Source organism: Dendrobium catenatum, unplaced genomic scaffold (assembly GCF_001605985.2).
Source record: "Dendrobium catenatum unplaced genomic scaffold, ASM160598v2 fragScaff_scaffold_1595, whole genome shotgun sequence".
Lineage (NCBI taxonomy): Eukaryota > Viridiplantae > Streptophyta > Magnoliopsida > Asparagales > Orchidaceae > Dendrobium > Dendrobium catenatum.
In genome coordinates this window covers 2,064,968-2,075,737 of record NW_021320057.1, presented here as the reverse complement: position 1 = coordinate 2,075,737, position 10,770 = coordinate 2,064,968, and positions in this window count along the sequence as shown.

Sequence of the window (10,770 nt, the reverse complement as noted above, 5' to 3'; positions counted from 1 at the left end):
TGATTAAACAGTGGCGGGACCCAAGCGGTTTATCTTATCCGTGGAAGCATCCCGCCACAGCCGTTGGATCGTCCGCGGTTCGAGCGGACGACCATGATTAATGTTGCCCGATGCAGGCCCCTTTGGTGCTAGAAGGGTGGTTATCATCCTGTAAGAGCCGCCTGAACTATTGCCTCTGGCTCCCTTCTCCTGGTACTTCTAATACTCCACTAGTTTTCTCAGCTCCATAGCCTCCCCAAAGTCATGATGCCTCATGACCCTCACTATTGCTCGAATCTCTAATTTCAGCTCCTTCATAAAATTCCCCTCCAGGACAGTCTCTGATAGTCAATCCAATCAGCTTGTCAGGTACTCAAATTTCTCCCGATAATATGCCACTAAACCTTCCTACAGTACTGCAAAGAACTGCACATGGAAGTCCCTTCCCCTATAATTGGTAAATATTCCAATAAGCATTCCATAAACTCCCTCCAATTCCATACGGGCCTCCTCATATCTATCAATTGGTACAAAAAAATTCCTTTCCTTCCAAACATAACCCAGCGACCATCAATTTTTCCTCCTCCGTCAACCCATTGATGGTGAAATATCTCTCTACCTTGTAGATCCACCCATGTGCATCTTCCCCTTCAAAAATGGGCATCATCGGCTTCTGCATCTTCGGATCTCCCCCGTTTCCCTGGATTCCCCCATAATTTTTCTTTTTCCAAGTGTTTAGTCTTGCCCAAGTCTCCCGATCTTCCATTACATGCTCATCTTCGAACCCCTCTTCACTTTCTCCCCTCCTTTCTCCAAAATCAGCACCACTCCTACCATGAGTTCCCTCGTTTCTTTCTCAACCAGCACCGCATGGTTCATAACCCCATATCCACACCTCTTCATACCTTCCCTCGTTCTCATCCATGATCTCCATAATGTTTTCCCTCCTATGAAATTCAAAATTCATAGTTCTTCCCACATATCCCTTTGTCTCTGATGCCGCCGTTTGAATTTAATTTTCCAATAGTTTCTTTATAATCGCATGAAGATTAGAAGCTTTGTCTTCCACGGATGAAACCTTATCTTATACGGTTGAAATTAGATATTCCAATTACGCTTTTATTTGGCTCATCTCCCCTTCAAGGCTTTCTTTTAATGAATCTACATTCTTGGCAGCCATCAATACCAGAATTTTTGTAAGTTAAAAAAATTTGGATATTGATAAAAAAATAGCAACTAACACCTTCCACCTGTCAAAAACAACTACTGATTTTCTAGAAAACAACCCACAAACGATCCCAAAATCTGTTCTGATACTAATTTGTTAGGAAACACCTCAAAATCTCAAGTAAAACCTAACGATCTTGACAAAAACAATAAGAAATCTCCACAAAACCAACTGAAAATCAGAGAAAAATAGGAATTTTATTGCAATAACACGAACTAATGAAAGAAAATAGAAAGATACTATTGTTCCTCTATTCGAGAGGAGGATCTTTCTCTCCCAAATCATTAGAAGCCCCTAGAGCCCAAAAACCTAAAACTAAGAGATATCAAATTTTAGCCAATTTCAAGATGTCCTAACCCTAGGAAAAAAACTATTTAAAGCATACAATCCAAAAGGAAATCTCTAAATAGTCCCTACATTCAAATTTCCCTCCTAACACCCTAAAAAATCCTTCATAAATTGTTGTATTGGCTCCTAAGGTTTGGTTGACATGTACAAGGAGGCAGAACTCTTTCGCCTCTATATGCCTAAGCCGGTCCCGCATGGACCAGCTGTAATTGACTGGTCTAACAAATACTTGTAGCTCAGCATTTCTCCTTTTCATCCACCACCTATATAATTTTCCTTCAAATGGGGAAGCTTTGGCATTGTACCTTTCAAATGCAAAAGTCTCATTTGGAAGAATATTAATGCTTATAAGTATGTTAGAGACCTTCTAGGACTGTTTATAATGGTCTTCTAAATTTTCGAGATGCAAAAATAATCTTTTAGTGGATATAGAATTTTTTTCTAAAGTAATATCGATTTTCTCAAAATTTTTATCATGGTTGTCTTTTGATTTTTCAAGGATATCTTTATGTTCTATGTTATGGTTTTGTTTAGCGCATTTATGGCAAATTTTAATCATACATAATTGATAGCTAGTGACAATTCTCTTCATAATTGGGGCCACTATATTGGATCGTCTTTAAAAGATTAACCTCCTCTTCTAAGGGACCCCTACAACAATGACAGCTATAATGTGTAGGTTTGGTAAGTCATGCAGGTGATTTAATAGGATGAGGCCTTCCAATGGAACCTTTATTAGGTCAGGTGACCGAATGTAGCTTTACATTCGGCCGCCACTATTATAGTGACACGTAGCAGCCCGAAGACCCGACCCAAACGCGTCGTGATTTGTTGATCGGTCATGTGTTTTACACCAATTTGGGTCGCCCCAATGTACTTTATCTTAAATGGTCGGGAAAAATTAAAATGTTTAATAAACTTTTGGTAGATTATGGTCTGAAGACGTTATACAGTATTTAGGGTTTACATCACAAAGAGAAAGTTTTTGCAAAGGGTTCAAGGAGATGGAAGAGAAGATAATGGTTATTTCTTTGGAAGACTTAGACGATTTCGATGAAATATTTGTCACTTATAATGTCAATGAATTTTTTTTTTGATTTTATACAAGTAATTTCTTATCTATGCAGAGGTTTTACAAAATAATTTTTTAAAATCTAGCGACGTATGAACATTTCCTTCTGTTTATCCATGAGTACCATATTCATACCGAGAGAGAAGGTTGGAGTATTGATTGGTACACATACGGTATTGTTCAGTACTTATAGGTATTGCTTGGCATGCTCATTTTTTGTTTGTTTACGTCGATAATGTCTACCTTGTACCGAGCTTATAAATAAGTATCATATGTGTACCGAGATAAAAGATTTCTACATAAGTCGGTATAAATCGATAATGCTCGGTATTTATAGGTTCCTTATACCGAGCTTATAGTTAAGTACCATATGTGTACCGAGATAAAACATTTCTACATAAGTTGGTATAAATCGGTACTGCTCGTATTTATAGGTTCCTTGTACTTAGCTTATAGGTAAGTACCATATTTGTACCGAGATAAAAAATTTCTACATAAGTCGGTATAAATCAAAACTGATCAGTATTTATAGGTTCCTTATACCGAGATTATAGGTAAGTACCATATGCGTACTGAGATAAAAAAATTTCTACATAACTTGGTATAAGTCGGAACATATCGATATTTATAGGTTCATTGTACCGAGCTTATAGATAAGTACCATATGTGTACCGAGATTAAAAATTTCTACATAACTCGGTATAAATCGGTACTGGTCGGTATTTATAGGTTCCTTGTATCGAGCTTATAGATAAGTACCATGTGTACCGAGATAAAAAATGTCTACGTAAGTCGGTATAAATCAGTACTGCTCGGTATTTATAGGTATTTCTTGGTATGCTACAATTTTTTTTATTTACGTCGATTATGTCTACCTTGTACCAAGCTTATAGATAAGTACCATTGGTATACCAAGAAATAAGTTTTGATGAAACTCGGTATTGCTCAGTATGCAGTCATTGCGGTATTGCTCGGAAATAATAGCTTGGTCTAATAATTTATAATACTTTGTATTATTTTTTTACAGGGTGTTTACAACTCTGAAAAAGAAGCATATGATAAATATTGCCAATATCCTCATTCTTATGGTTTTAATGTTCAGAAAGAACATCATTCATTTTGGCCAAATTCAAGAAAAATAAAATCAAAGGATTTTATCTGTTCGAAAGCCGAATTCAAGAAGGAGACAGAAAAAAATAAGGTCAAATTTTGAAAATTGACTACAAGAACTAGATGTAGAGCTATGGTTAGATTTGCGGTTAGTGAAGATTGAATATGGATGGTGAAAAGATCGATAGAGAGTCATAATAATGAATTGGCTAAACCGGATGATCAACATTTGCTGAGATCATCTAGGCACATCAGTGATGAAAATGCCTCCGTTCTGAAATCAATGTCTGAAGTTGGCATAAGAATAATTAATGCATTTTCCTATCTATCAGATGAGGCGAAAGGTGTAGGAAATCTGGGATTCACAAAGAAGGATGCATGTAATTATATTCAAAAGGAGAAAAGAGTCAAAATTGAAAATGGGGACACCAATTTTTTAATCGAATTGTTTAAAAATCGGGAAGCTACAAACAACATGTTTGCATGGGATGTGCAAACTGATGAAGAAGATAGGTTAGTAATTTTTTTTGGGTTGATGGGTTGGGGAGAAATGATTACCACTGCTTTGAGGATGTCATTATTTTTTATACAAGCTACCTTCTTAACAAATATAATTTATCCTATGCACCTATTATTGGAGTTAATAATCATTGGCAAAACATTATATTATGGGTGTCATTTCTATCTGAGGAAACAATTGATTCTTTTTCCTGACTATTTCAAACATTTTTAAGAATTATGGATAACAAATATCTAGTTACAATATTCACTGATCAGGATCAAGAAATGGTTAGGGTGATAGATATTGTATTATCTAATACACGACATAGATTGTGCCAATGTCAAATATACAAAAAATATCATTTCAAAGTATGGTGTTTTAATAGTAACAACAAAGTAAAAGAACTATTTCATAGTTGCTATAGCAAGTGTTATTTTGAGGAGGAGTTTGATAGTTTATGGAATGAAATAATTAGAAAAGGAACCTCCAGAGTCATCAGTGGTTAAAAGATCTGTATAAAATAAGGGAAAAGTGGTCTATAACATTCAACAAAAATTATTTTAACCTTGATATTTTATCTACACAATGTAGTGAGTCCACCAGTTATGTTTGTCATGGTATTTCAATGGCTATAAGTTCTATCACCGATTATTTCCTGGGGTTGGAGAAAGTTATAAACATATGGCGTAGGAATGAACGAGAAGAAAATTTTAGATGTAGTCAAACAAAAATACAACCTTACATGAAAAGTAGTCCAATATTAAAGCAAGCTTCCAATTTTTATTCAAGAAAGTTATATTCTTTTTTTGAAGAGTTCTTACATGGTCTAGGTGGACTATGTATTGATCATTCTTCACCGGACTCAGCAACATTTTCCGTCAAGAACATAGACCACTCTTTCGATTCACATAAGTGGACAGTTATGTTTAATTCTTCTGAAGAGACCATACAATGCAGCTGTGCAAAGTTTGAGATGATGGGTTTATTATGTTCTCATTGCATGAGACTTATGAGACAGTTGGATATTGTTAATATTCCTAAAAAAATATTTTATTCCATGATGGTTATCTTTAGCTCGGAAAGATTTATATAGAGGATGGAAGATCCTACCTATGGGGAATAATACGTGCACGTCGATTCAGGGTTCCCGTAACATGATTTTTAGAAATTATGTTTGTAGATTTCTATATCAAATTAGCATAGAAGCATAGGGTAATGAGAATGCAGAACAATGTATGATCGATGATATGAGTGCAATGGCTTTAAATGTTCAAAACATTATGTAAGAAAAAAAAAAGATAAATGCATACCTGAGGGGAGCCACAAAATAATTAAAGATCCTACGAAGTGTCAGCTAAAGGGAGTCTCTAATGCTAGATTAAAGGATCATTGGGAGAATAGGAAGAGTAAAATAATGAAACCCACAGAGAGGAATCCTCATACAAGCATACGTTTTACACCAGGAGAATTAAGAAGTCAGTCATCCTTTATGTAACTGCTCAATATAACTCGATATAACTCGGTATTATTAGGAGAATCAGGAAGTCATTATGATAAATATTTTGCTATAAGGTTCAATTGTAAGTTGCACTCCGTCTGACTTATGCATCTTTTACAATTTACACGGTATAATTTGGTATTAGCTTGTATTACTCGATATTAGACAATTTTTCGCTTCATTGAGATATATTTTGTTATAAGGTTCAATTGTAAGTTGCACTCCGTCTGACTTATGCATCTTTTGCAATTTTCAAAAATAAATCCAAAAATTTTAAATTACTCGGTATAACTTGGTATTAGCAGGTACTACTCAGTATTAGATGATTTTTTGCTTCATTGAGAAATATTTTGCTATAAGGTTGAATTGAAAGTTACACTCCGTCTGACTTATGCATCTTTTTGCGATTTTAAAAAACAAAACCGGAAATTTTAAATAACTCGGTATTATTAGGTATTAGTTGGTATTAGATGATTTTTTACTTCATTGAGAAATATTTTGCTATAAGGTTTAATTATAAGTTGAACTACGTCTGACCTATGCATCTTTTTGCAATTTTCAAATACAAATCCAAAAATTTTAAATTACTCGATAAAACTCGGTATTAGCAGGTATTAGACGGTTTGTTGCTTTATTGAGAAATATTTTGCTAAAAGGTACAATTTTCAAAAATCGGTATAAATTGAAGCATTCTAATTTATTTAAAATCATAACAAAAAACACATAAATGGCCTATGCAAATTCATATTTTTTTTCATATTAGTACATAAAAAGGCATATGCAAAATCAGCCCTGAATATAGGCATATTACTTTTCCAGATCTTATGGATATCCCATTGAACTATATCATATTGGATCCCTGTTTCCATATATTTACAAACAAACATTCCATAATCAACGTTGTTGTCTTGTGTTGGCAAGTTTGGAATCGTTAGGATTGGCCAGGTTTGTATATCATCATCAAAAGAATTTTGTGTATTAGCGTATAAATGAGATATCTGAAAAGATAATAAAATTAAAATTTTAATATTCAATATCATAACTCAAATCAAATACAAATTTTATGAGCACTTACAACTTCAGGAGCCACAGCCTTGTGAGTGGCTTTGGGTAATGAATCCAAAAATTCCCAAGTTTTTTTTCTTAGATTGCAGACCAGGAGTGTCCAATGCTCTTGGTTTATGGTGGGAACAAGGATCAAGTTAATATTCATAACAAAAGTTCTGGTTATATTAACAATAAATGAAGTTCTGTCCGTCTGATTACCATGATAGTAATAACCATGGAATAAAAAGGATTTAAAATGAGAATTTGTTAAATGCACAGATATTCTGAATTACAAATGATAACTCACTCAATTGAAATTATAAATAAAGATAAAAGTTTTGTTGAATCCTGGGATCAGGCTATTCTTTTCGGATAATAACATTCCAAAAGCATCAATATGATGTTTATCAAGCTCTTGTGATAGCAACAGCTCGTCCAGTTGGCTTATGTAATTATTACATTTCAATTGGAGAAAATAGTATCACCCCTATATAATTCAGTTGATCTTCATTAGAAAATAATAATATACATATGAATACCAAGAAATACCGAGTTTTTTTTGTACTCGGTACATGTCGGTATTGAAAATATATACTCTGTACTTGGTGTTCCAACTATGTACTTATCACTAAGAACTCGTAATAATCAGTACAGCTTATAAATACTGAGAAATACTGAGTTTATTTTTACACTTTATGATCGGTCGGTACTGCTTGGTATTTTGTGTTCGTACTTATTTATACCGAGCAATATCGAGTTTATCTTTTACTTTACTGCTCGGTATATGGTATTCGTACTAAGTACTTAACAATAAAAACTGGTAACACTCAAAACATTATAAAGTACCATAAAATATTTATTTGAAACTTAACAATACCGAGCAATATAGAGTTAAATTTTTATTTGATACAGCTTGATATTTATATTATCAACTCGGTACAATAAGTTTATGATCATTGTACTTATCGATAATGTTCAATATAATAACTACGTAAATGAATTACATGGCTCGGTACTCATTGATACTCACTTATCCTTGAACTGCTTCAGAAAATTATCGATGGAATCCATTTATCTTCAGTTATTAATAATCGTCCTGGGTACTCTAACATTTCCAGTGCTGGTCATTCATTTATTTTTTATTCATCAACTCCATGAACTACAGGAGTCGGGGCATCGGCCGGAATAGCAGTAGTAGTAGCCTTCATTTTTAAATCTTCAACTTCTGAGGCATTAACATCAGCCGGAGCAGCAGCAGTAACAACAATAGTTGTAACCTTTATTTTTAATATTATAGAAGCGCAATTGGCGGGCTTTCTTCCTCTACGGTTGTTTCTTTTTTACTAAGTTTTTCAACAGTAGGATTAGCCAAATGAACAGAGGTACGCTTGGATCTCTTCTTCTTCCTATCACCTGCTATGAATGGAGTTTTAACCCATTTACTTTTTCTGTCATTCCTCAGTGGTACATGTCAAGCAATCCCTCCCTGATTTGATGAAGGAAATTCCTCATCTTCAAATTGGATTGCAGACTTATCTTTAAAGGATTCAGGTACCTGGGCATAAGATTGGGAGACAAGATCATCCAACCCTTTCAAATCTACTACTTTTGTAATTTCCTCAACAATTTGGTCGACAGATTTGACTACTTCGATCAAATTGTTATGATCAGATACAGTTCTTGAAGAAGATTTGATCGAACTTTGACTACAGTGAGATTTAAAAGTGGCAGGAAAATTATCAGTCAATAATCTCTCTATAGCAATAAATTTCATTTTAGTATCATCTTTTATGTCGAATACGGCTAGTTCCAATACCGCAACCCTTTTTTCAAGTACACTATTTGATAGTTCGACTGAAGAAAGTTTTTTTACCAGTACGTTCTGCCGGGTAATAACTTTCTAAATGGATTGATTAAGGATCTTCAAGTTTGTTTCCTCTGAAACATGACAATTTGGATCTGGATCAGGAGTTGACTCTTTTTGTGAGGTCTTACCGATGCTTGGCGGTTGTCTAGGAGATTTAGTTGAGCTTGACATTCTAATTGGACTATCTGGACTTGGTGGAGATAGAGTTGGGGGCTTAGAAGATATGTTTGGGGTTGTGTGTGAGGTAAGTACAATTTGCAGATGCTCTTCTGTTAGATATGTGAAAGAACTCTCAATTAAAGTCTTTTCAGCATCTGTTATTCCTTGTAAATGTGTGAAAATCTACACCAAATATTTTATAAACATAAAAAATATATAAGTAAATAAGAAATTTAAATGACTACACATAGGTTTGCAACCTCAGCATCCTGATGGCCAGTTAACAAATTTTTAACATCTTTATCTCTATAATTAAATTTTCCATCCCACTGAATGAGACGGGGTCGAGCTACATCATCCACTACCGGGTGGAACTTTGTATGGTCAAAAAAACGGGGGAAATTTTGTAGGGGAAAAAAAAACAAATTTAAAAAAAAAAAAAAAAAAAAAACCAAACAAGTCAATGTAATAATGATAAAAAACCATTTACAATAGTTAAGTAAATAGAACCAAACCATATCTGTAATAAATACTCACAATTACAATCATAATAAATCCATTGACATATCCTAGTGAATAACCTTTTGATTGTTTTTTTGCAATTGCATTAAATTCATTCACGAGGAAATCCCTAATGGATTGGGGCCAATTGTATGTTCCAATGTTCTGGACATTCTTTGCAACGTAAGTTGGCCAATGGAAAGAATATGTTTGATAATAAGTTAACAATGAATTCTTTCACTACATTCTCTACTGGACTTGACACATCCAATTTCTTAATATCATTCCATATATCATTTGTTGTCACTCCACTCATTGTAGAAGTCCCTGGCTCAAATTTAATTCCTTTGTTGGGCAAGCCAACAATAAAAGCAATTTCATCAGAAGTGAAATGTAACATCTTGCTATTAATAACAAAACTTTTAGACTGCATGTACCACTTCGACAAAAACATAAAAATAATTGGAACATTATGAGGGAATCGAGGCAGTAATAGGAAGTGATTAATATGTAGCTCGCATAGTGTTGTAACTAAAGGCTCCCAAAATTTTACAACAATCTCATTACAAACTTCTCTAAAAGTTGAAGTTCGACAGCTGAAATGAATCTTGGGGCAATATCCCTGCATAATAATATTTAAGTTCAATCACATATACAGAGTATTTTCATAATATATCCAAACTAATACCGAGAATTTTCTTTGAATAACCTAGCAATACCGACCTATACCGAGCAGTACCGAGTAGTACCGAGCAGCATCGATCCGCATCGAACGGTATCGAGCAATATCGAGAAGCTCTAAACAACATATTATATATAAAATACTAAGATATTTATTGTAAATACGTAGTATTAACTCTGAAAAAAGTGCTGTAACGAGGAGTACCGAGCAGTACCGAGAAGCACCGATCAGCACCGAATAGTACCGAGCAGTACGGAGCAGCAACGAATAATATATTATATATAAAATACTAAGTTATTTATTGTAAATATCAAGTATTAACTCTGGAAAAAGCGCTGTAATGAGGAGTACCGAGAAGCACGGATCAGCAATGAATAATACCGAGCAGCAATAAATAATATATTATATATAAAATACTAAGAAATTTATTGTAAATACCGAGTATTAACTCTGAAAAAGCGTAGTACTGAGGAGTATCGAGCAGTAACGAGAAGTACCGTTCAGCACCAAACAGTATTGAGCAGTACCGATCAGCAATAATATATTATATATAAAATACTAAGATATTTATTGTAAATATTGAGTATTAACTCTAAAAAAAGCGTAGTAACGAGGATTACTGAGCAGTACCGAGCAGTACCGAGAAGCACCGAACAGTACCAAGAAAAATTGAATACTTAATACCGATTAGTACCGAGCATTACTGCAAACTACCAAACTAATTGATTTGAAATGTTCTCACAGTATAAATTCAAATTTTTATACTAAAAATAAAGT